Source organism: Festucalex cinctus, chromosome 8 (assembly GCF_051991245.1).
Source record: "Festucalex cinctus isolate MCC-2025b chromosome 8, RoL_Fcin_1.0, whole genome shotgun sequence".
Taxonomy (NCBI): Eukaryota; Metazoa; Chordata; class Actinopteri; order Syngnathiformes; family Syngnathidae; genus Festucalex; species Festucalex cinctus.
The window spans coordinates 28,606,983-28,632,038 of record NC_135418.1 but is presented as its reverse complement, the minus strand read 5'-3'; the positions used below and the strand labels follow the sequence as shown (position 1 = coordinate 28,632,038).

Genomic DNA, 25,056 nt, shown 5'->3' with positions numbered 1-25,056 from the left:
TTTATTTTTTTATTTTATTTATTTAAAAAAAAAAAAAATATGATGTAAAGTTTCGGCCACTGTGGAGTCGGGACTTGGAAACCGCCTTCTACCACCGATCGTACGTTCATTCATTCAACTAATTAATTAAAGAATTAATCCTCCGAAATCGTGTTACGCCACCTGTGCCCCAACTTAGACCCGCTTTCAGCTGGTCTAATTCTAGTCTACTTTTAGTTTTATTTGTTGTCGCGTGTCTCGTCACTAAATTGTCAGGTGTGCTGGGGGTATGTAATAAAAAAAAAAAAAAAAAAAAAAAAAAAAGCCTTCGGTCCACCAGAAGAGTCAACTAAACTTGTCCTAGCACAAAAATGAAGACAAAATTAAAATAAAAAAAAATGTACGCCTGTTTTTAGGAGTGCGTCTGTCTATAAAAATAGAGCCCCAAATCTCTGGTAAACAAAATTAGTAAAGTAAAAAAAAAGTAGAAAAAGTAAAAGTAAAAAAAAAAAAAAAAAGTAAAAAGTAAAAAAAAGTAAAAAAAAAAGTAAAGTAAAAAAAAAAAAAAGTAAAAAAAAAGTAAGTAAAAAGTAACGCCTGTTTTTAGAAGTGCGTCTGTCAATAAAAATAGAGCCCCAAATCTCTGGTAAACAAAATTAGTAAAGTAAAAAAAAAAGTAGAAAAAGTAAAAGTAAAAAAAAAAAAAAAAAAAAGTAAAAAGACGTAAAAAAAAGTAAGTAAAAAGTAAAAAAAGTAAAAAAAAAAACTAAGTAAAAAGTAAAAAAAGTAAAAAAAAAAAAAAGTAAGTTAAAAACAAACAAACAAACAAACAAACAAAAAACTGTCAGCCCAATTAATCGGCCAACCACAATCACATATATAAATTTGTAAGTTCACAAGCAGTCCTCAGATGAGTACTTCTAGACTTTCAGTCTTGAGGCAACATATTTTTTATGCAACAACCTACTGTATCTATTCATATTCCACCGTTGTGATTAGGTTTGGAAATGGCAGATTTCGGCTACAATCTCTTTGGTGACACTTTTCACACAAAGTTTCGAAAGCTGCCTGCTTCAGCTGCGGCTGTTTTTGTTGTTGTTGTCATGTCTCATCGTCGTCTCCCCGTTGTGGATAAAAAGTGTAAATCCTGTAATCTTGCATCTCTCGTGTTGATTGTGATCTGGGGGTGGCCGTGCCGTCAGGGCTCAGAAACTCATTCATCCCGCGCGATATTAGACCTTTTCACGCAGCCCGGATTCAATCCCGTTTGCAATGAATGTGATTAACAGGAAACAATGAAGTCGTGTCACAGGGAAAAAAACAAGCAGAAGGCAGAGACGGAAAACGATCCGTCTGCTATCATGAAGCGAGACGACGTCGTCGGAATGAAGTGTTGATTAAAAACAAAGGCTAACAATATCGAGACTGTCATTCCAAGAAAAGTCGCAATTCTCACACAATCTTCCTCAAACTCTGATGAATTTTTACAGCTAGTCGATGTTGAATGAGATTTCATATCAGTAGTCTGAGGACAGAGGGAAACCATTTCCTCACTACGAATCGCCATATCTATCAATTCTTAGGCAATATTGTTCTTAACTCATTCACTGCCGTGGACGTTGATATCCGACAATTGGAATCGCCATGTGAAAAAGCCAGACGTTCAACTCGAACCATGCGGTGAGTCAGTGCCGCTCACGGCATATTTCCCCGCCTACTGCCCAGAACCAGCTGAGATAGGCTCCAGCACCACCCGCGACCCTTGTGAGGAATAAGCGGTCAAGAAAATGGATGGATGGGTAAATAAATTAAACCGTAAATTAACAAATGATTAAATAAATTAATATTATGCCATCAAAAGCCCATTCTCAGTCTTATTTTTATTTGAGGATTCACGCCGCTTGATTTATTTTTCACAAAAAGCTTATTTTCTCTGCTTTTTAGTCAGAAAGTGGTGTTTTTGGTAAAAAACAAAAAAACAAAACAAAAAAAAAAACATTTCTACGAGCACATTTCTATGAGCTGATGTGAAAACCAGATAAGAGAGCTGTCTAAAAAAATAAAAAATAAAAAAGGCAATTGTTAAATGGATGGATTGCACAAGAGCAATAATAGAAAGGAACAAAAAGTACTTAGTGGAATCTATCTCGGTTTAACAGAGTAATTCATTGGCTAAGAATATATTGAGTTTGCTTATTTTCCTGCATGAAAAAAAAATGTAATTCTTTAATTACCGTATATAAAAAAAAATGTCATTTCTGTAGGTATATATTAAATATCGCAATAATATCCATATTGCTATATTCAGCAACTATATCACATGATTTGCCAATATCGTGCAGCCCTAATATATATATATATATATATATATATATATATATATATATATATATATATATTTTTTTTTTTAAGAAATATTTAGCTAAAAGTAAAACGTATGTTGTATTAAAACTACCCAAACAAGTTTAATATATCCCAAAAGTACTAAAATGTCTTACGCTCACTTTTAGATTTCCCATTTTACTCATGAATTCAAACATTTAGAATGTCCTGAAGAAGAAAATAAACCACTGGTGTACTATGTTTTTTTTTTTTCCCACCTTCATGCATTTATTCATGACTATAGCAATAATATGAGTTTCCACTTTCGTTGTCACCTTCCAAACATGCAAACTGCTTATATTGGTGTTTACATTTCCATCTTGATCAGCCTTCTTTTTATTGTAGTTTCCCAACTTTTTTTTTTTATTATTATTATTACCCGCCGAGGACCTGCGCTGCCATGGCGACACGCGCACACACGCACACGCACGGGAGATAAGACGCTTGAAAGACCACTTCTCAGTCTTCGCGCATTTCACAGCTGGAAGCGTTGCTGGCATTCAAAACAGAAAAAAAGTCAACGGGAAGCCTCCTTATAGCTCACCGCGTGTTCACGCCCTCACTCCTCTTTTTCACGTCTTCTGCTTCGGCTGCTGCTTCTTCTTCTTCTTCACAAAAATGTGGAACTTGACTCTGATACAGTATTTATTAAGGCAGACAGTAAAACTTTAAGTCAACAACCTTTAGAACACCTTTTTTCCCCTTATGGACCGTGTGTAAACACATTTTATTTGGAGATATTCAAGGGCAAATGTATTCTGCTGAGAAGAAACCTGCAGTGCTCAAAACCGAAAAACAGAAAATATCAGGGTTGCAAAATTGTATGTTGCACACCGTGGTAATTTGCAGGAACTTGTGGAGAATACACGGGGATATTTGGTTACTCTCTTAGTAGCTGGTGATAATTGAAAAAGCTTTAAATTAAGGGATGGCCCGATTATCGGCCGGGCCGATTATCGGTGCCGATATTTGGCGTATTGACAAATATCAGCATCTGAAGGCCGATCAAGCTGGAATCTCACCGAGCGGTGAATGCTTGCCAACCGAGCAAATTTGCCGTTTTCATCAGGATTTGAAAGATGTTCACAGACACTTTTTAATTGTTACAAAGACATTTCAAACATATTCACAGTTTTTCACCGTCTGCGACGATCTTTTGAACCCTGACGAAAACCCAAAATTCATACATTTGTCACTGCTGACATTGTCACAACACTTTTTAATTTCTAAAAAATAATAATTATAAAAAAAAATAAATGTAGAAATTATGTTGAAATTTTGGAAAACTTTATTTACAGTAGAAAACTTTAGAAAACTATGTATTTATTTATTTATTTATTTATTTATTCATTGCAAACACTAGGAAGTCTCGACATTTTTTAATTTGTAAAAAAAAATTAGTAATTTTTTTTTTTGAAATTATGTTGAAATTTTGGAAAACTTCATTTACAGTAGAAAACTTTAGAAAACTTTTAATTATTTATTTATTCACTGCAAACATTGGGAAGTCCCAACACTTTTTAATTTATAAATAAAATAAATAAGTAAAAAAATAAATATAGAAATTATGTTGAAATTTTGGAAAACTTTATTTACAGTAGAAAACTTCAGAAAACTATTTATTTATTTATTTATTTATTTAATTATTCATTCACTGCAAACACTGGTAAGTCCCAACACTTTTTAATTTATAAAAAAAAAAAAAAGTAAAAAATAAATACATTGAGAAATTATGTTGACATTTTGGAAAACTCTATTTTTCTGTATTTTTGGCGATCTAAAATGAATTTCTTTAAAAGAAAAAATATTGTAGCGAGTTGGGTAGTTTCCGATGGTCTGGATGGGCCATGAAAGCATCACAGAGTGCTGTTGTTGTTGTTGTTGTTGCTAATGTTTTATCCCAACAGTGACTGTTTAATGCCTCATTTGAGTGCAGTAGCTCATGACTGGGGCCCATTTATTTTATTTACATGTATCATTTGGCCTCAGTGGTTGATTACTGGCTGTCTATCTTCTATGGTGCATTGCTATTTACTGTATTATGTTTGTGCATGTCCATCAGTCTACCTCCCATCTGCAGCATCATGCATAGAATAGGCCAGTGATGTGCTGACCAAAAAACGAACCACCGAGCGTATCAATAAATTTAAAACCTATTTCAACATTTGAAAGAAATATTGTTCCTCGGGTACGGTACGTGCTGATTAAATGGCAACTGCTCAAATGCGTCTTCACTCTTCCCTGGCCTTTCCGACGTCGCGTTCGCATTAAGCAAAATGGCTTCCCATCATATTGCATTTGCGTAGCCATTTCCATCCTGCGCCGTCACGACGCACCTGTTTGGCAAAATACGCTTCCCTGTTAAATTGAAACAACTTTGCTGTCATTTTATTCGTCTTGATGGATGCCCCCATGCTGCGGCGGCCGTTTCCTCATCGAGAGGCGAGGCGAGCGTGAGAGAACGCCCGCATTAGAGACCGCCACAGCTGAGCGAGCATTACGCCGACGTTCAGAGGGGATAGTGAGACCTCCGTCGCGTCACGGGAAGCTGAGAACACGCCTGACTCGCAATGCGCTTTCCTTGTGTTAGCCGCTTAGCTAAACGATAGCGCCGGATCCGTTGTTATTCGGAAAATAGTAGTTACTGCGAAGGAAGTACATTGAAGTGATTGTGAATTGTGGGTACGCCGAGAAGGGCACGCAAATTTCATTTGTTGTTTTCACTCGCCCAACACCATGTCAAGCCGAACCAAAAGTGTAAATCATCAATCCATCACTTCGTCATCATTATTTTAACCGCGCTTCCATCATCACTAAATTATATTTCGGCACCGCTATTTTAAAACCGTTTACCTCAGTTGCTTGTGCGTGTTTAAGCTTGGTATTGGACTGGGGCTTGGTAAACGAGAAAAATGATGGTAGTATTTTATCTTTTGCTCATTATGGTCCAAATATAATGGGGCCATGTGGGAAAATACCGCCCCCTACTGCACTGGAGTGGAACAGTATTGCACATCATTACGGTCCACTTGTAATGTGGCCAAGTGGGGAATAGCGCCCCCTACTGCACTGGAGTGGAACAGTATTGCACATCATTACAGTCCACTTGTAATGTGGCCAAGTGGGGAAATACCGCCCCCTACTGCACTGGAGTGGAACAGTATTGCACATCATTATGGTCCACTTGTAATGTGGCCAAGTAGGGAATACCGCCCCCTACTGCACTGGAATGGAACAGTATTGCACATCATTACGGTCCACTTGTAATGTGGCCAAGTGGGGAAATACCGCCCCCTACTGCACTGGAGTGGAACAGTATTGCACATCATTATGGTCCACTTGTAATGTGGCAAAGTGGGGAAATAGCGCCCCCTACTGCACTGGAGTGGAACAGTATTGCACATCATTACAGTCCACTTGTAATGTGGCCAAGTGGGGAAATACCGCCCCCTACTGCACTGGAGTGGAACAGTATTGCACATCATTATGGTCCACTTGTAATGTGGCCAAGTAGGGAATACCGCCCCCTACTGCACTGGAGTGGAACAGTATTGCACATCATTATGGTCCACTTGTAATGTGGCCAAGTGGGGAAATACCGCCCCCTACTGCACTGGAGTGGAACAGTATTGCACATCATTATGGTCCACTTGTAATGTGGCCAAGTAGGGAATACCGCCCCCTACTGCACTGGAATGGAACAGTATTGCACATCATTATGGTCCACTTGTAATGTGGCCAAGTGGGGAAATACCGCCCCCTACTGCACTGGAGTGGAACAGTATTGCACATCATTACGGCCCACTTGTAATGGGGCCAAGTGGGGAATACCGCCCCCTACTGCACTGGAGTGGAACAGTATTGCACATCAGGTCATGATTCCAAATCAACTGGCTGTTTTTTTTTGGCATTTGTATTACATACTGACATTCAAATCAATGATCGGGCAAGTCATACAGTCAATTTCAACCTTTATTCACAAATTATTAGTTAGTTGGCCATGCAAACTCATTCACAATCAATCACATTCAAGTCAAGTCGAGTCTTTTCATAAGTGACTCGAGTCAAGTCCCCTAACCCGAGTCCCCCACGTCTGTAAACACCCACTCAGGTTACCCAATATGGTTCCAGTTATTGCTTGGCAAGGCATAACATTTGTCATCCTTCAGTGAGAAACGCCGTACACGGCTGCTAGACGCCGCCGATAGCTATCAGCATGCTAATCTCCCAGTTGTCAGCACAGAGGGCTGCATAATTCCACACCCCCCTCCTTTCACCATTCCATCTCAGGCAACACAGGAGTTTATATTAATCCCATTGTCAGAGCTGCACTCGCGAGGAAAGACATCAGACGATGGTGAGGATTAGAATATAGCCAGCCGGGGAAGCGAGAGTTGGAAAGCCCCGCATCCTTTCTCCCTTTGATTGAGGACGCAGTCTAAACAGCAAGGCCACAAGCCCTTAGGGGATGCGACGTACTAACGCTATCCTCAAAGCCTGCTGTTTAACAGACAAAGCAGCTCGCTAAAAAAAAAAAAAAAAAGGCTGTTGCCGACGCATTCTCGACAACATCTCTGTCGGGGAGACATTTCACACGATCAGTAGCGAAGGAAACGGCCATGAAAAGGCGACCTGCTGTTTTTTGGCCAGGCCTCCCTCGACAACATCCGCCGCGCTCTCGACACAACAGCCGCGCAAAAACGGCACTTCGGCATTCCACTTTATTTTTCGACGCGATCGAAAAAATAATGCCCGATAGCGTGATGGGGGCTGATGTCAGAATTACAACATGTGACCGTAAGTGTGCACTCCCCCGGGCGGCCTAAAATCCCACAGCAGATTAAAAACGGGCAGGCTGTCAAGGACTTAGAAAAAGGTGCAATAATAAGTCATCCTCATTATTATTATTATTTTTATTCTAAAAAGTGGGTTTAATTATAAAAGGAGAGCGGCATAGCACAGAAGTTCACCTCGCTGCCATTGAGCATTTCTAATGAATGAAAGATTGTGAAGTGCCGCGGGCTGGTTTTATCAACGATGGGTCTCTTCTAATGGTTCTCGTACAAAAAAAAAAAAAAAAAAAAAAGTCGGGCAAGTCAAGCACTTGTGCTAGCCCTGAAAACCATAAAATTGCTTCATTCATCAGGTGGGAAACAGACAATTTGAATGAATAAAAAAAAAAAAAAAAAAAAACTCAAAAGGTACTTCGATTTTTTATTATATTGTATTGTATCATGCTGGATTACTCAGTGATGGTTATAGTATTGATCACTTAATTGTAGGAGTGACTGTAGTAGTGTTTTCATGGCTATGGTTAGCGGTCTGATTTTTGGATGCTTTTCACATGACTCGAGTGACGACTCGTTATTGCATGTTTGATGGGGTCACATGGCCGTTCTAGTGATGAGTAGTGGTCACGTGGCCTCAGTTAATTGCAGTCACGTGACTAGCAGGAACCGTAGTAGTTAACAATATTGTAATTGGTCCTGTCGCTATCGGATATTTTTTTGATTCCATTAATCTATTGATTATTCCACTTAATTAATCGACTGATCTGATTTATTTTAATTTGCATTAAAATCCTGACTACCAGCAATTCAAATTTGTCCACTGTAGTGGACCTTTTTAAACCTTAATATCGCTCACCCAGTGTATGCGATTGAATTAACTCTGTGCTCTATGGAGGATATTCAGAGCTTCGCATTAATACCAACTGTGTAGGGGTGGGGCTTTGCTACCCTTGATTGCATCATAAAAGAAAATGGCTTCCCTCAGTGCAAGCACTTTTTAGGAAAGAGGAAAAAATGCATAACACTTTTTGTTGCACAAATTTAGGCTTTAAATGTTGTTAGCATGTTTTCTAAAAGACTCTTAAGAACACATTAAAGTATTGTTTGAATTATTTTCACTGCATTTGAGCCTAGCGTTTAAATTTTAAAAATGTCCTCTGTAGTGGACACATCATAGCTTAAAAATAAAAACTTTTTTTTTTCCAATTTTTTTTTTTTTTTTTGCAGTATTCCAGTTACTTCACAAAGATTGGGGAATATCACAATTTTTCCCCCTGGTAGTCAGGAGGATATAGTGTACAAAAAAAAATTAAAAATGTTGACAGCTCTAATTGTAATCATTTGGCTGCTGTAGTAGAGAATGATAGTCCATAAAGACATGCTTGCATGATTTTAGCTTGGAGGCAAGTGGTGGTTTCATTGGACTGGAGTTGAAAAAGTGTCTTTACCTTGGCGGCGTCTGTTCAGTCTTTGTTCGCCCTTTGGTTCGGTAAACTTTTACTTTTTTATTTCATCTGCTTCTCTGTCACTGTCAGAACTTTTTTATACTTTAATCTACTTGCTGTCAGGTTTGTACTTTACTGCATTTTAAATGATGGTTGTTTGGTTTCCTGCAAGGTGCTTTGGCCTTGAAGTGTGGAAGAAACATTGTCCAACTGTGCACAAACTCAAACATTTTAAGCGACTTTGATGTCAGAAAATAAAGCAAAAGCCCGACTCGTGTTGGCACAAGGCCCACCCACAGCGGAGGGGACAACACTGACTGCTTTTCACCAGAGCAGTGCTGTAATTCTTGATCCTTGGGGTATTCTGGCCAAAGTCTATCGCTGACATTGTATTAACACACCTGGGAACGGTTTTTAATTTGTGTGGGGGGAAAATGGCATAATAAGTTTCCTTTCTACTACTTTGCCTCGCACAGAAAGTGTCACATGACAAAGCTATTTTATATTCTGAAAGGCTCGGCCTCCCCGGATGGAACTTTGTGAGTAGTCGTTGCCCTTTGTCAGTGAGGGCGGAACAACGAAAACAAACTTCTGAAACTGAGTGTTAGACTGTTGTCATTCCCGCAAAAGATTTTGACAGTATCCACTGAAACGGCTTCCCTGGTGTTTACTTTGTGGCTTAATATATTTCCTGGCATGCGCCATTTGATTAACTTAAACAAACAAGCAAACAAACAAACAAACAAACCCAAAAAATGTTTCCCTCTTTTACATATCAACCTTCATAGTGTGCATAGTGAGAAGAAAAATCCATCTAGTTAGCATTAGCTAAACAGCTAAAGGTATTCCCAGATTTTTCCCACAGTTTAAAACGTTCCATCAGAGGTATGAACTGTTTTTTTTTTGTTTGTTGTTGGTGCGAGCAGTCACACTTATGAGAAAGCCACACATCGCTCTGACAAATTCAAGGTAATAATATTTATTTCACTCATTTGCTCCCAAAAACGTATAAAAACGTTCTATTTTGAATATTGCCATGGCCCCAAAAACGGTTTTATCCGTTATTTTGTTTTATGCTAGCGCATACAGACGGCTTTGATGCAGCCTCTGAGTTAATATTATTACGAAAACGCCCAGCAGGTGGCAGCAGAGTATAAGAGATCAACCACCCCAGTGTTTTCAACTTTATGAAATTTAAATATATTCTAATGCTAATTGCAAAATGAAAACGGATAGAAATATACTTTTTTTCCCTCATGAAAGAAGAGACTCTAATCTTTCTTTTGGTTTCTTTTTTATCGCAATTGAACACAATATTCTGTGGGCCTTCCAAATTCTGGGTTCCTGTAAAACAGCCGGCAGCGAAGGGGGTTGCTTCAGTGAAAATGGCTGGGAGTGAGTTAATATTAATTTACTCAAAAAGGGATACTTTACTTATTTAGCCATTTTTGGCAGTCAAACATGAATATTTTGCTATAACTAATTTGATATTTTCCTTATTTTTCACGTACAATTAGTACCTGTAAAAACTGCATTTTGCAACTTGCTGTCGACTGAAAATGACATCACAAAGGCTCAGGTAACCAATCACAGCTCAGCTTGCGAATGTCACATGACCAAACCTAGAAAACAGGTGAGCTGTGATTGGCTAGCTGAGCCCTTGTGATGTCATTTTCAGTCGACAGCAAGTTGCAAAAGGTGTTTTTAAAGGTACTAATTGTGCGTGAAAAATAATGAAAGTATCAAAATAATTTTAGACAAAATATTAACTTTTTATTGCCATAATGGGCTAAATAAGTAAAGTATCTCTTTAAGAATATCTTAAATGAACATTTGCAACCGGCTATGAGAGTTAGCGTGTCTACAATTAGTGAAATAAATACTAAAGACTCACTCCTGAGGTAGCTAGCTAGCTAATTAGCATGAATAACATCAGTTTCCACTCATTACTTCATAAAGCAGAGAAGTAGCTTCACATTTTTTTTTGAGGAATGAATACTTGGCTTGTTGTAATATTAGAAAAATTCGATATTTTTGTTCATGGTGATCATACCATTAGAATCTGATACTGGACCATGCCGACTCCGGAATTTTCTGGTCTCTGTCCAGTACTGGGTTGCTCTCCCGTTGAGCTCTTTAGTCTCCCCTTGCGTCACAACGCACCATCACAGGTTTGCGCCCCACTTGTCCAAAGCCTTTGAAAAGGCTCCTCCATCACCACATGTATTTGTGCTTTGGGCAGCACTCCGACGGGATCAAGCGCTTGCCAAATGCTCAGCTGCAAACAGTCAGCAAAAGGTAATCAATAGAGATTTACAGGCGGAACTTTTCGCCGCCATCAGCTGCGACACGGAGGCCGCCGCTCGATTGTACAAACAACGAGACTCAGCTGCGGGCCTTTGTGTCATTTTCGGAATCGTAACCGGGAGCACGGAGGCAGTCGCCTGCCGAGCACCTGTGTCAGGTCAACGACAAAGCTTTGCGTGCGTAACTTACTCTTGATGTTTTTTTTTAGGAGGACTAAACCGTTTTCTGCAGTAAAAATGCATGCGAAGTCTCAAGTAAGCACCCACCGTTGAATATTTTGATCATTTCGCCGCCAAATCTAGGAGCATGAAATTTGCTCGGCATGTCTATCATTAGTAGACACACAGAACAGTGTCAAGAAGATACGCCCAAAAAGATACCGAAATTCTGCCATATAGCGATAGGACACTCAGCTGTCCTGTCACCGGCTTGGCGACTCTGACGTGCCAATTTGCGTTTGTGAGTAAGACGTAGCTAATATGCGAAGGCTTAGTCGCGCTTGCCCCGGAGTGTTTTGAAAAGGCCTTAAGCCAATTTTACGTAGGAGTGGAAAATTTGCTTGACGTGCCAACATGAGTAAACCCACAAAAAACAATCTTGAAAAACCATGCCAGAAAAGACACACACACACACACACACACATATAAGTGTTGTTCCGATACTGATACTGGTATCGGCAGAGATGCCGATACTGCATAAAAACAGTGGTATCGGTATCGGTGACTACTCACAAGTAACATGCCGATACTATTAATTCCAATGCTAATATAGGATTTTGGATGCAGCCTCTTGTGTCTTGCTCGTGCACGACATTAACTGATATGTGACATGTTCACTGCATGCCGATCTAAGATATCCTATTGGCCCTTGAATGCTCTGAACCAATGGCAGGACAGCTTTTTCATGTTGAGGGAAAAAAAACAACCTTAAGTATCGGTATGGTATCGGTATCGGCCGATACTGCAAAGCTGGGTATCGGTATCCAAAAAACGGTATTGGAACAACATTATATATATATATATATATATATATATATATATATATATGAGTGATGGATTTTTTCTTTTTTTTTTTTGCACCGCCGTATGCAGTTGAATTGATTAAACGCTTGATTAAACGCAAGGCGGAGGAGTGCGGCAGCCTCATTCAAAAACATATGCAAATAATCTTGTTTCCCACATTATTGCCTTTCATGCAACTCTTTCGCACACAAGGCGGGCTAATGCATATTCACAAGAACGCTGGGCCGGCCACAACAAGCGTGCGGTGGTAGCTGTAAGAGGCAAAGAAGAAAAAAAAAAGGAAGCATGCATCCCATCACGGACGCGCTCTGCCGCGTGCACACTTTAGATCCAAAGCCGAGATGCCACGATTGTATTTAAATACATTAAAATGTATTTAAATACGTTCAAATACGCTCGCAAATACATTTGGGGTCTTGACTTGGGCATGCGCAAGTAATACCCCGAGGCATTATGGGCAAATATGCTAAGCTTGTAGCATACAAACCATGTAGGGCCAAACCATGTCTTGTGAAAATTAAACGGCACTAAAAAAAAACAAAAAAAAACTAGCCACCAGGGGGTGCTAGAACTGCACAAATGGAAATCAACCTGACTTTTGTGAACAGATGTGCTGCATTTAACTCATTCACTTGCCGCCATTTTCACGGAAGCAATTCCGTTCGCTCCCGGCTGTTTTACTGGATTTTGACTGATTTTGCAAGGCCCACAGAATATTGTGTTCTATTGCTACAAAAGCATGGAAAGAAAGATTAAAGTCTCTTCTTTCATCAGGATAAAAATTTTTATTTTTATCTGTTTCCGTTTTGCAGCAATTAGCATTAGAAGAGAGCGAAGTTTCATCAGTTTTCACAAATCTTTTTAAAATTGTAAGTAATTTAGCTTTTTTTTCTAGATGGCCCTGGTTGATCTCCTTTGCTCTGCTGCCACCTGTTGGCCGTTTGTGTAATAACTACCATTTCTGCAACCGTTCTTTGCAGTTGAGAGGCTGCATCAAAGCCTTCTTTATGCTCTAGCATAAAAAACAAAACAAAACGTATAAATACGTCTTTGGGACACTTAGAACATAAAAAAAAACGTATTTATACGTTATTGGGAGTAAATGAGTTAATATCGTGACACGACGACGACGATATATTGTGGGAGATTTAATATTGTGATATCACGATATTGCCGGTAACGTTACGTCCCTATTATTTATATTACCTGTGTTTATCTTAGTGATGTGTCCAAAAATATGGATTATGCACATCAACTCATTTTTGTTTTGCTGTCGGCAAGCAAGAACTGCGGCGCCCCTGAAGGTGCAAACGGATAAATAATGGATGGAGAGCACTTCAGGTCCACGAGTTGTGGTCTTTATACGACATGAAAAGGTTCATCCAGAAGAAAATGAGGAGGCCGCTTGGGGTAATTTGTGGTGGTTGATGACCGTCCGTTTTTAGTTGAAGGTTTTACCATGCAAACAAGAGAGTTTTTAACGCGTAATTTAGTGTTTGGTCGGCTGTTTGAGAAATGTATTTTCTGCAGGCGGCGTTTGGGGAAAATCTTAATTAAAGAAAAATGTCAGTTCTTTTAAAATTGAAAATAGTGGGAAGATTTAAGGCTCAACCTGGCAAAAGGTAGAATACATCCAGTAAAAATATGACTCTGTGGAACAAACAAGGAGGAAAATGCTGTTTTCAAATGTGCATGATATTTTACTATCCTGGAAAGACCAATTGGTCTTTCAGTCCATGAGAAAGCGCTCTTGGTTATGAACATAAGACCCCCCAGAGCATGAACACACTCTGAAGACACTTTTTTTTTCTTCCTTTTTTTGCAAAAATGTGCCGTCCATAGTCCCATAATAAAGTACAAGCACTCCCACGAGGATTCAGAGTAATGAGTTGTCCTGCTGCGTCAGCCATCGAGTCCGTCTCATGTTTATCCAGGCTGGACTGATTTTTTTCCCCCACCAAAACCTTTGAAAAACAGTAAAACAACGGAGATTAAAATGGCTTGATTGAATTCCATTTTGCCCTTTGTTACTGTTTTGGATCGGCCAACTCCCTTCGGTGCTCGCTGGTCCTGACTTGGAGCGAAAGAACCACTTAGCCATTTTTTTTTTTTTTTTGATGGTTTCACTTTCAACACTTGCATCTTGAGAAAATGTGCTGACCTCAGCTCCCTCGCAGGGAATCGTTGTGATGACGTAAATCATTTCTTCAGTGGATCCTCCGTCGCAAATTAGCCTGGATTTTTTGCGACGATAGTTGCAGAGTTTGATAGATTTGGTTTTATTCTTGTACATTTAGAGTGTCAGCCAATTTTACGTAGGAGTGGAAAATTTGCTTGACGTGCCAACATGAGTAAACCCATAAAAACAATATTGAAAAACCATGCCCGTGTATATATATATATATATATATATATATATATATATATATATATATATATACATATACATATACAGTGGTACCTCTACTTATGAACGTCTCTCCATACGAAATTTTCAAGTTACGAAACTCCTCAACGGGAAAATATTGCCTCTTGTTACAAAAGAAATTTCAAGATACGAAAGGTAAAAATACCGCACCGAACACAACATACTTTCAGCTATGCCTATTACCTAGCGTCTTTCTGGCATCCCATTGTCTAAGAGGAACGTCTACCGTATGTGCGTAGATAATAGAGAGATAATAGATCGGTGTCTGTGCAGCGTCCTCGTCATTCCTCCCTCGTAAATGTGTTAACTAACGGCCGACGAATTTGTGCAAAAATTCAAGCAATTGCTGATTGATGAAGGCACAGTAAGTTTTTAGTTGCGACGAGACGGGCCTTTTTTTTGGAAAAAGATGACTCGCTGTACCTGAAGTTTCGGAATTCGTTGAAAAGAATCACCCAGAAAAAGTGTTCACCAGTCGGGCGATCGCTCAATAAGATGATGTTTGCCTTGGACATTTTGAAAAAAAAAAAAAGCCAACATCCTTGGATCAGTTCTTTACAAAACACCAGGCAAAAAAAAACACTTCTCAGAGCGAACATGAACCAAAGAGGGCGAAAAACGATGAGGACAGCAGTTAAAAAGGTAAATGACCATCATTTTTATTCTTTACTCGATTCTTTCTTTTTTACATTACGCTCTACTCTCATTTATTGTGCAATAATCTAATTGGAGCATCTATTTGTTACATGTTCTGATGCATTTTTATTCTTTATAAAACATTTATGTCTGAATTTTGGGAGGCTTGGAACGGATTAGGGCATTTACATGGAAAATATGTCTCTACTTACAAAATTTTCTACTTAAGAACTTTCTTCCAGAACCAATTCATTTCATAAGTAGAGGTACCATTGTATATATATATATATATATATATATATATATATATATATATATATATTGGACCGTACGCTCGCCGCGCTTTTGAGCGAGGCTAACATAATGCAAATCGTCTCGGAATATCTTTACAAGATGGAGATGGATTTGAGCGAAACACAACCTTTAATGATTCATTATCACTCCGGGGCCGGCGAAAATGGATGAGAGAGACATTTTGATCCTGATTAACGACTCAAATGGGTTTGCCTGTAAAAAATAAAAAAATAAAAAAAAGCACATGCAGCGGCCATGTCTGGCGTCTCATATTTGCAGCTTGAGCACGCATGCGCTAATCCATCACCATTGACAGCCATCATTCGAATAATAACGAGAGCACGTGTTTGGCTCCTTTTCTTGTGCTTCCAGGCTGCTAAAAAAAATTTGTCAAGAGGCGACGACCTGGGACGACCTTGACGGCGGCAGGAGGCGGCTCAGTGAAATTAATCAAAAAATAAGACAAAACAAAGTAAAAAAACGACAGATAAACTTTTCATTTGCAAGCAAATATAGATTTGCATTTATATGAGTTGGCACACGATTGTATGGCAGAAGAAGCAGAATACTTATGGGGAAAAAAAAGAAGACTGGTTTACTGATTCAATCAAACTACTTAACAACTAATTATATAAGGCTATTTTAACTCATTCACTCGCCGCCATTTTCACATTTCGCAATCCCGTTCGCTCCCGGCTGTTTTACTGGATTGTGACTGATTTTGCAGAACCTACAGAATATTGTGTTCTATTGTTATAAAAAAATGGAAGCTACCAAAGGAAAGAGTAAAGTCTCTTCTTTCATCAGAACCCCCCCCCCCCCCCCCGTCTATTTCTATGTTTCTGTTTTGCAGCAATTAGCATTAGAATACAGCTAAGTTTCATCATTATTCACAAATCTATTTTGAATTGTGAGCAATTCAATGATCTCGTGATCTCTTTTACTCTGCTGCCACCTGCTGGCCGGTTGTGTAATAACTACCATTTCTTCAACCGTTCTTTGCAGTTGAGAGGCTGCATCAAAGCCTTCTGTATTCTTCAGCATAAAAAAAACAAAAAAAAAAAACATCTTTGGGACACTTAAAACATTCGAAATAGAACGTATTTATACGTTCAAAATGTTTTACTGGGTTTTGACTGATTTTGCAAGGCCCACAGAATATTGTGTTCAATTGCTATAAAAGCATGGAACCTATCAAAAGAAAGATTAAAGTCTCTTCTCTCATCAGGGAAAAAAAAAAGTATGTTTCTATCTGTTTCCGTTTTGCAGCAATTAGCATTAGAAGAGAGCTAAGTTTCATCAGTTTTCACAAATCTATTCAAAATTCTAAATAATTGAGCTTTTTTTCTACATGGCCCTGGTTGATCTCCTTTGCTCTGCTGCCACCTGCTGGCCGTTTGTGTAATAACTACCATTTCTGCAACCGTTCTTTGCAGTTGAGAGGCTGCATCAAAGCCTTCTGTATGCTCTAGCATAAAAAAATAAAAAATAAAAAAAAAAGTATAAATACGTCTTTGGGACACTTATAAAAAAAATATATATTTACACGTTATTGGGAGCAAATGAGTTTTAACCACCATTACCTGTGTATGGAATACAATTTTTTTTTCATATGTTTGGGAAACTTCCGTAGCTTCCGTCTTTTTACAGCGAGTTCTTTTTTTATGGTCTAAATAGTAAATAGTTTAAGTCAGCAGTCTAAAAATTGCACAGCAGTGTGCGAGACGGATTTATTGACAAGAAAAGATTGGCATGGCGTGAAGCAAAAAAAACAAAACAAAAACAAAAAACAAGGCTAAATAATTGAAAGTTAAACATGGCGAGACCAGAAAAGTAAAGCGCATGCTGAGCACACGTGGAGGAAACAAAACGAAACGGGCACGAGCCGCGTGGAGGTGAGACAAAGGCGACAGGCTGCGAGGGAACCGGATTACGCTAACGAGTCGACACAGGTGAGGACGACGGCGGAACAAAACAAACAAACGCGGCGGAAACGGAATTTACAGGAGACACGCGACACCAAAAGAAACAAACGACGACAATCCATCCTATTAATAAGTCGCGGCCATCGCACACAGACGTGTCATTTGGAGCGACATCATCGTTTCACCTTGGAGGGGCCACTGGGGAGGGATTAGCGGCGTAATGAAACGAAACCAGCAAATAAATGAAGTAATGGGCCTCCCTTCCCTTCCTCACATTTTTGGAATGTTCATTGACACAAAAAAAACATCACTGTGCCCTTTGCAATCATCTATGTGAGCAATTTATTATGACAGTGAGAAGAATTAAACAATTTTCCATAAAATAGCAGAAGGTTGCGTATTGATTCTAGTTTCCTAGATAAATTCGATTACAGTGTTCCCTCGTTTTCCGCTGGGGTTAGGTTCCAAAAAATACCCGCAATAAATGAAATCCGCGAAGTAGTTAGCTTTATGTTTTACAACTCTTATAAATGTTTTAAGGCTCTAAAATCCCCGACCGCACAATTTATACACTTTTCTCATTGAGGCATTGACATGTTCTCACATTTCTCTCTTGTTCAAACTTTGACAATGTTCAAACCTTCATAAATTTTATAAAATGGGTATATTACTGTAAAAAAAAAAAAAATGCAAAATTGCACTTAAAAAAAAATACGCGATACAGCGAGACCGTGAAAAGTGAACCGCGTTATAGCGAGGGAAGACTGTACAGTTTTTCACGATTCGATTCACTCCACTTCAATATCGATTAGTTATGAAACATAATTATTCTTAAATGTCAAGGACTGTCACGTTGTTGGAGGCAGGACCCAAATGCAGGGGGGCAACAAAAACAGGGCAAGGCAGGGATGCAAGCAAAAAAAAAGGGGTTTAATTAACAAAAAATGTAAACCAGGAACTGTAGAAAAATACAAATTAACAAGGTCAAAAACTAGTGACGAAAACACGAGGGCAACAAGGCATGGCATGCAAAACTTGGGATGACTGGACAACAACAGCAGTAACAAGAACAGTAACAGGAACAATGACGCAACAAGAAGTGAAAGAAACCAGGGTCACTAAATACACGTGGTAACGAGAAAACAACAGACACCTGGGCAAGATACAAGAGGCTTGGGGAGCTGATTGGTCAACACGGTGGGAAGGGAAGACGCACTCAGGTGGACGTGGTTAGACATAACGGGACAAGGGAAGAGACAAGGAATACATGAAATAACCAAAAGAAAACAAAATCCCACCCCCACAAAACCAAAACATGACAAAGACATGATTAAAAAAAAACAACAACCCACGAATATTAAAATTCAATAATTGTAAATACTAGGGCTGCACGAAATTGGAATATCATGAAATATACGATATAGTTGCCGAATATAGCAATATCGATATTATTGTGATATTTAACATGTACCTAAAGAAATGACATTTTTATTATCTAATGTAAGAATTATTTTTTTTTCATGCAGCAAAATACATTAATTGCAATTACATCTCGATAATGTTCAACTATTGGATGGCGGTGCACATTTTAGTTAGTTAGGCCGACTGGTCAAATTCGGATAAAAGCATAAAATTCCGTATGAAACTGATTGCATGTCTTTGCGATATGCATATTGCATGGGCCAATATCACAACATTGATATTTTTTCGATATATTGTGCAGCCCTAGTAAATACTGTATAAATTAAAAAGATTAAAAAGATTATTATTATTATTATTATTATTATTATTATTATTATTATTATTATTATTATTATTAGTATTATTTATTTATTTTACCATTTATTATTATTATTATTATTATTATTATTATTATTATTGTTATTATTATATTATTATTATTATTTATTAAAAAGATTCTGAATTGTCTTAAAATGCAATAATTCAGGTTTTTCAATAATGTAAGAAAATACTTTTAAATTTATGTGAACAGCAAATTTCAAGAAAACAAGATACAAAAAAAAAATGCCTTTAAAATGTTATTTTCTTAAGAATTTATGCGAAAAGGAGATATGAAAATAATCGAGTCATGGTTTTATAAATTGATATCGGGCATGTATCGGGCATGATATGCATATTTTTTTTATATCCATTTTTATTTTCACTTTTAGTCATTTATTTATTTAGTCATTTATTTTGAATTTTGGCACTTTTGGTCCTCCATACCACACATCTTCATTGCCTCACAGACATTCCATAATTTATGTCACACTTCTGCTGTGTCGCTACTCGGTTGTATATTACGTGGATTGTTGCAAGAATTTTTAATATCCAACTTTCTGTAGATCATGAAGGCGATTGTGATTTGCGATGAGGAAGAGGATTGTGAGCATTTTGTCTACTATCTGTGACACAAAAAACGTTTGTCAATGTGAAGACCGTCTTGTGAAATCGTAACCCCGGGTTTTCACCGGATGCGGTTGCGGTGCGGTGCGTCTTGACTGCGTGCTCCGGTCGCGTCAATTTTTTGGTCAATCCACACCGGCTCCGCACAGCTGCGGTCCGGCAGCTCCGTCGCCGCCCACTTCCCAAGGTGTCTCGCGGGACCTTATAAAAAGGATGTGCCGTGTCATATATTATTTTGTGGTTTTCCACCTCCAATATAAACCTCTCCTCGTCCATGTTCGCTGGTGTCTAAACCGTGAATGAGCACATGGCCCGGCGACGCCCACGTCACGTTTTGCTGAAAAACTTGCGAAATAGGAGCTGGCGAGTGTTTTATTCTGAAAGGTAACCGGAAATTTATTTTGAAACTGCCTCGGTCTTCCTGTCCCGCTCGATGTGTTTTGTGCTAGCTTGCCATTTGCCGGAGGCCTACCGCTGCGGCGTCCGGCAAAAATAGAAAATAGGTCTATCCTTGCGGAAGGCTTGCGGCACGCCGCAGCTGAGACGCAGTCGACACGCAACGCACCCGCAAGCGGTGTCAACTGCACCATTCGAATGAATGGAATCTAATTGCTTGCGTCGCCGGACCGCACCGCAACCGCACCGCAACCGCACCGCAACCGCATCCGGTGAAAACCCGGGGTAAGTACGGTCTCCCTAAGAACATACTCGAGAACGTTCTAGCGATTCCTCTTTTTTTTTTTTTTGTAAACCGTCCCAGCTGCGTGTACGTTGTTACCTCTCGTTTAGATATTCAATCGCCCGTTGAAAGTGGAAAGAACGAATCCTGCACGGACTCAAATGCCACGCGTCCGTCCCACTCTGGCATTTTTGGCACAAGCCGGCGTGGAAACGCCTCATTAGCGCGTTTGCTGTCACGCGCCGCCCTCGGCGAGGTACCAAGTTTGCGCTTACGCCGGCGCCGCTGTCGTTACCGCGTCGCTGTCATCGCCGAGTGCTGACCCAGACGAACGATATCGTCCTCGCCGAAGGTCCGTCACTCTCCACGTCCGCTCGCGCGAGCTTCAACCTGCCGATCCTCGGAAAAAAAAAAAGCTGCGCTTTGATTGATAGGAGGATATTTATACGTGCTCTCATGCTGCCAGCTCCGCACGTGTTCCGGCCTATTAGCTTCAGTTAAGAGTGATTTCCTGGGAGACGTGCCGAAATAGATGTTTTTTTTTGGTTTTTTCGTTCTTTTTTGGCGAGCGAGCAACCACATCAAATGACTCAATTAATCAATCCCGCAGCTAAATTGACAGTATTTTAGACCATGTTGTTTTGATCAAAACTCCTCCTGCTGGTTCTCATTATGCTTACTTTCACACCTAGAAACGCAACGGGAATCCCAATTAAAGAAGGAGTCTGTCTCGCTTGAGGCTGCAGCGGTCCAGACTTTACAGACTTGGAGGTGTGTTCAGAATAATAGCGGGGTGTTTAAAAAAAAAAGAAAAAAAAGAAAAAAGGGAGTAAAGCTCTAAATCCTTATAATCGTCCTGGGTTGGTACCGGCAGTTGGTCGACTCAATGCTACACGGAGGTGAAGCGGTTCTCAGAAACGGCGCTTATACGATATCGTAGTTTAATCATTCACAGAGAATTGAAACAGTACTTTAAAATGGTTTTTGTTTCTAGAGTTGAAAAAGTATTACAATCCAAATCAAAATATAAAGAAAAAAGAGAGTTAGACCGATCTTGACGAATAACGGAATCAGCCCTTTTCCCAAAAATCTGATAAAAAGTAAAGGTAAAACAATTTTAATCTCAGGAAACTAAATTTTCGGTTAACTTTATAAGAGGTGCTGCTGAACCTGGGAACCTTCTGAACCTTTTCTTTTCGTACGACATTAAAACAAAGAAATGCGAACGTTTAAGATTTCATTTTTTTTTTAAATTTAGATTGTTAGATTGGGGCTCTTTCTGACTAGATAGATGACTTGAGCTAGGCCGTTGTGTCGCTGTTATTTGTCCTTGCTCGGCGCTTTTCTATCTGTCTGCATTCTGACATACGTATCCAGTAAAAACCAGTTAAGGCCATCAGGCCACACATTCTCACATGGGGAGGCTGAGCCGTTCGCCCATGCGGGCGGGCGGCCTAGACAGTATAAGCGCAGGGACGATTCTGAATAGAACAGTCCCTCTTCCGCATACTAATAGAAGAGGGCTCCGCAGCTGTGTACTCGATCTTTCTGGCATCCGGCAAACAGTTCAACTAAGAAAATGCAGCCGTCTGGTTATTACTGTTAGTATAATATCGTGAGCATTAAGATACGAGAACCAGTGGAAGTTCCCACCCAGAACTTTACAAGGGAAAAAAACAGAGCTATGATATTTACTTCTTTAAGTGTCCAATTAACTTTTTAAGACATACTGAAAACCTTTAACCTGCATCTCGCGAGGTGAATTCTCGCGGTATTTATGAGTTCACAAACCCCGGAGAAGACATCTTGTACCGGTTCCGTAGATACCCACCGTTGTAAACCACTGGTGGTTGAGACCAATCACAGATCGACGTTGCGTTTGGGGGGCGGGATATGCAAATGTGACAAAACCAGGAAGCCGGCGCCGACGCCGGGGCTAACAAACAAACCCAACACGGACGAATGGACGCCGCAATTAATTCTGTTGTCGCAGATTTGTGGTGTGGTGAAAAACAAAACAAAAACAAACTTCATTAGGTGTTGGATTTGGCGTGTCGCGCCTTTGCGGCTGACTGCTCTTGCAAACAGCGGCACTGCAGATTTTTCTGCATCCGACGTCGGCTCTAAGTGGCCGGAGCCCAATGATCTGTTATTCGCTCGTTACGTTCATTTGTCCGTTTAGATGTAAAAAAAAAAAAACGCGTGCACGCCGGGCCAGAAGCGAGTGCGTTGTAAATGTACCGTGGAAGCGGGATGATCCGAATGGCGACCTGTGGAGTCGCCTTCATGCAATACAGTGCTACGCCTCTGTCGGAGCGGGAAGCGGCGTTCGGCAGAAGCGCTTCAATCGTTTAAAAAAAAAAAAAAAAAAAAAAAAGAGCACAAGCGGCAAACTTTCAAAATGACTTTTTTTTTTTTTTTTTTTTTTTTTTTTTTTTTAAGAGGGTAGAATGTTTTATTTTTAGTGAGGGACCAGAGTAGTACCTCGGCGTTAGCCCAGTATTCCAAAGAGCCAAATCACCTCTTAAATATTGATTTATTTTCTACTGAAGTCCCACATCGTTTGATGGTGTGTAACAACAACCCTGCGTTCTTATTAATATTCAACAACGGTATGCATATTTATTTCGAAATCTCTTTGTACCACCAACTGAGTCTACTAAAGGGCTTGTCAAGCAAACATTTGCTCATTAGGAGAAACTTACAACTCCTGCCCTTCTGAATGAGGTTTTGCAGCCTTTTCATTTATTTATTTATTTATTTATTTTTGCTGAATCTACTTTATAGACACATCTGAGGATGGTTCAATAAAAAAACTTCCCATGTGTCGCACTGTAGCAGTCATTTTCCAGCGTATACAATATGTGCTCCAGCTATAAAAAACAATCATTATTCCGCGTGGGTCACAAGCAACCTCAGACGGCGAAATCCATCACGGAATTCACGCAAGGCTGTCTTCCTCTTCCGAGCCTTATTCTTTGATGAGTACACGCTTCCTTTTCAGGCGGATTCATAACTTACTGCCTCTTAATGATCCATTTTCAGAGTCGACTTTGGACCTTATTCTCTATATTTCCAAAGGCTTCAGAGGAAATAAAGAATGTATACTCGTGGTGGCATTTAACAGTAAGCTGCAGTAAGCGATGGGTTTAGAAAATGACGATGCCCCCCGGCTGTTCCCCTTGGATGGGATGGATGACTGGATGGATGGATGATGGATGGATGGGTGGATGATGGATCGATGGTTGGATTGATGGATGAATAGGTGATGGATGGGTGGATGGGTGGATGGATGGATGGATGGATGGATGGATGGATGAAGGTTGGATGGGTGGATGGATGGCTGGCTGGCTGGATTGATGGATGGATATTGGATGGCTGGGTGATGGCTGGATGGATGGATGAGTGATGGATGGATGAATGGATGGATGGATGGATAGATGGATGGATGATGGCTGGATGGATGGATGGATGGATGATGGCTGGATGGATGGATGATGGCTGGATGAATGGATGGATGATGGCTGGCTGGCTGGATGGATGAATGGATGGATGGATGAATGGATGGATGGATGGATGATGGATGGATGGATGGATGGATTGATGGATGACTGGATGGATGGATGATGGATGGATGGGTGGATGATGGATCGATGGTTGGATTGATGGATGAATAGGTGATGGATGGGTGGATGGGTGGATGGATGGATGGATGGATGGATGGATGGATGGATGGATGGATATTGGATGGCTGGGTGATGGCTGGATGGATGGATGAGTGATGGATGGATGAATGGATGGATGGATGGATAGATGGATGGATGATGGCTGGATGGATGGATGGATGGATGATGGCTGGATGGATGGATGATGGCTGGATGAATGGATGGATGATGGCTGGCTGGCTGGCTGGATGAATGGATGGATGGATGAATGGATGGATGGATGGATGATGGCTGGATGGATGGATGGATGGATGGCTGGATGGATGATGGCTGGATGGATGGATGATGGCTGGATGAATGGATGGATGATGGCTGGCTGGCTGGATGGATGAATGGATGGATGGATGAATGGATGGATGGATGGATAGATGGATGGATGATGGCTGGATGGATGGATGGATGGATGGATGGATGATGGCTGGATGGATGGATGATGGCTGGATGAATGGATGGATGATGGCTGGCTGGCTGGATGGATGAATGGATGGATGGATGGATGGATGGATGATGGCTGGATGGATGGATGGATGGATGATGGCTGGATGATGGATGATGGCTGGATGAATGGATGGATGATGGATGGCTGGCTGGATGGATGAATGGATGGATGGATGGATGGATGGATGGATGGATGGATGATGGCTGGATGGATGGATGGATGGATGATGGCTGGATGGATGGATGATGGCTGGATGAATGGATGGATGATGGATGGCTGGCTGGATGGATGAATGGATGGATGGATGGATGGATGGATGGATGGATGATGGCTGGATGGATGGATGGATGGATGATGGCTGGATGGATGGATGATGGCTGGATGAATGGATGGATGATGGATGGCTGGCTGGATGGATGAATGGATGGATGGATGGATGATGGCTGGATGGATGGATGATGGCTGGATGAATGGATGGATGATGGATGGCTGGCTGGATGGATGAATGGATAGTGGCATAGGTGTTTAGTTCAATGATGACTTGATGGTAAATGTGGGAATGATGGATAATGGATGTTGAGTGGATGCATTGGATGTTT

General features: G+C 40.1%; 2 protein-coding genes across 3 annotated transcripts in view; both read left to right on the top strand.

Moving 5' to 3' along the window:
• igsf21a (immunoglobin superfamily, member 21a) overlaps positions 1 to 25,056 on the top strand; it is a 209,204-nt gene that overhangs the window by 15,708 nt on the left and 168,440 nt on the right. The window lies entirely within an intron of this gene.
• The window catches only part of dhrs3b (dehydrogenase/reductase (SDR family) member 3b), a 224,881-nt gene continuing 202,393 nt past the window's right edge, over positions 2,569 to 25,056 (top strand). Inside the window, exon 1 of the mRNA XM_077528430.1 lies at positions 2,569 to 2,579. The gene's annotated coding sequence lies outside the window, so the exon portion shown is untranslated. The remainder of the gene's footprint in view (positions 2,580 to 25,056) is intronic.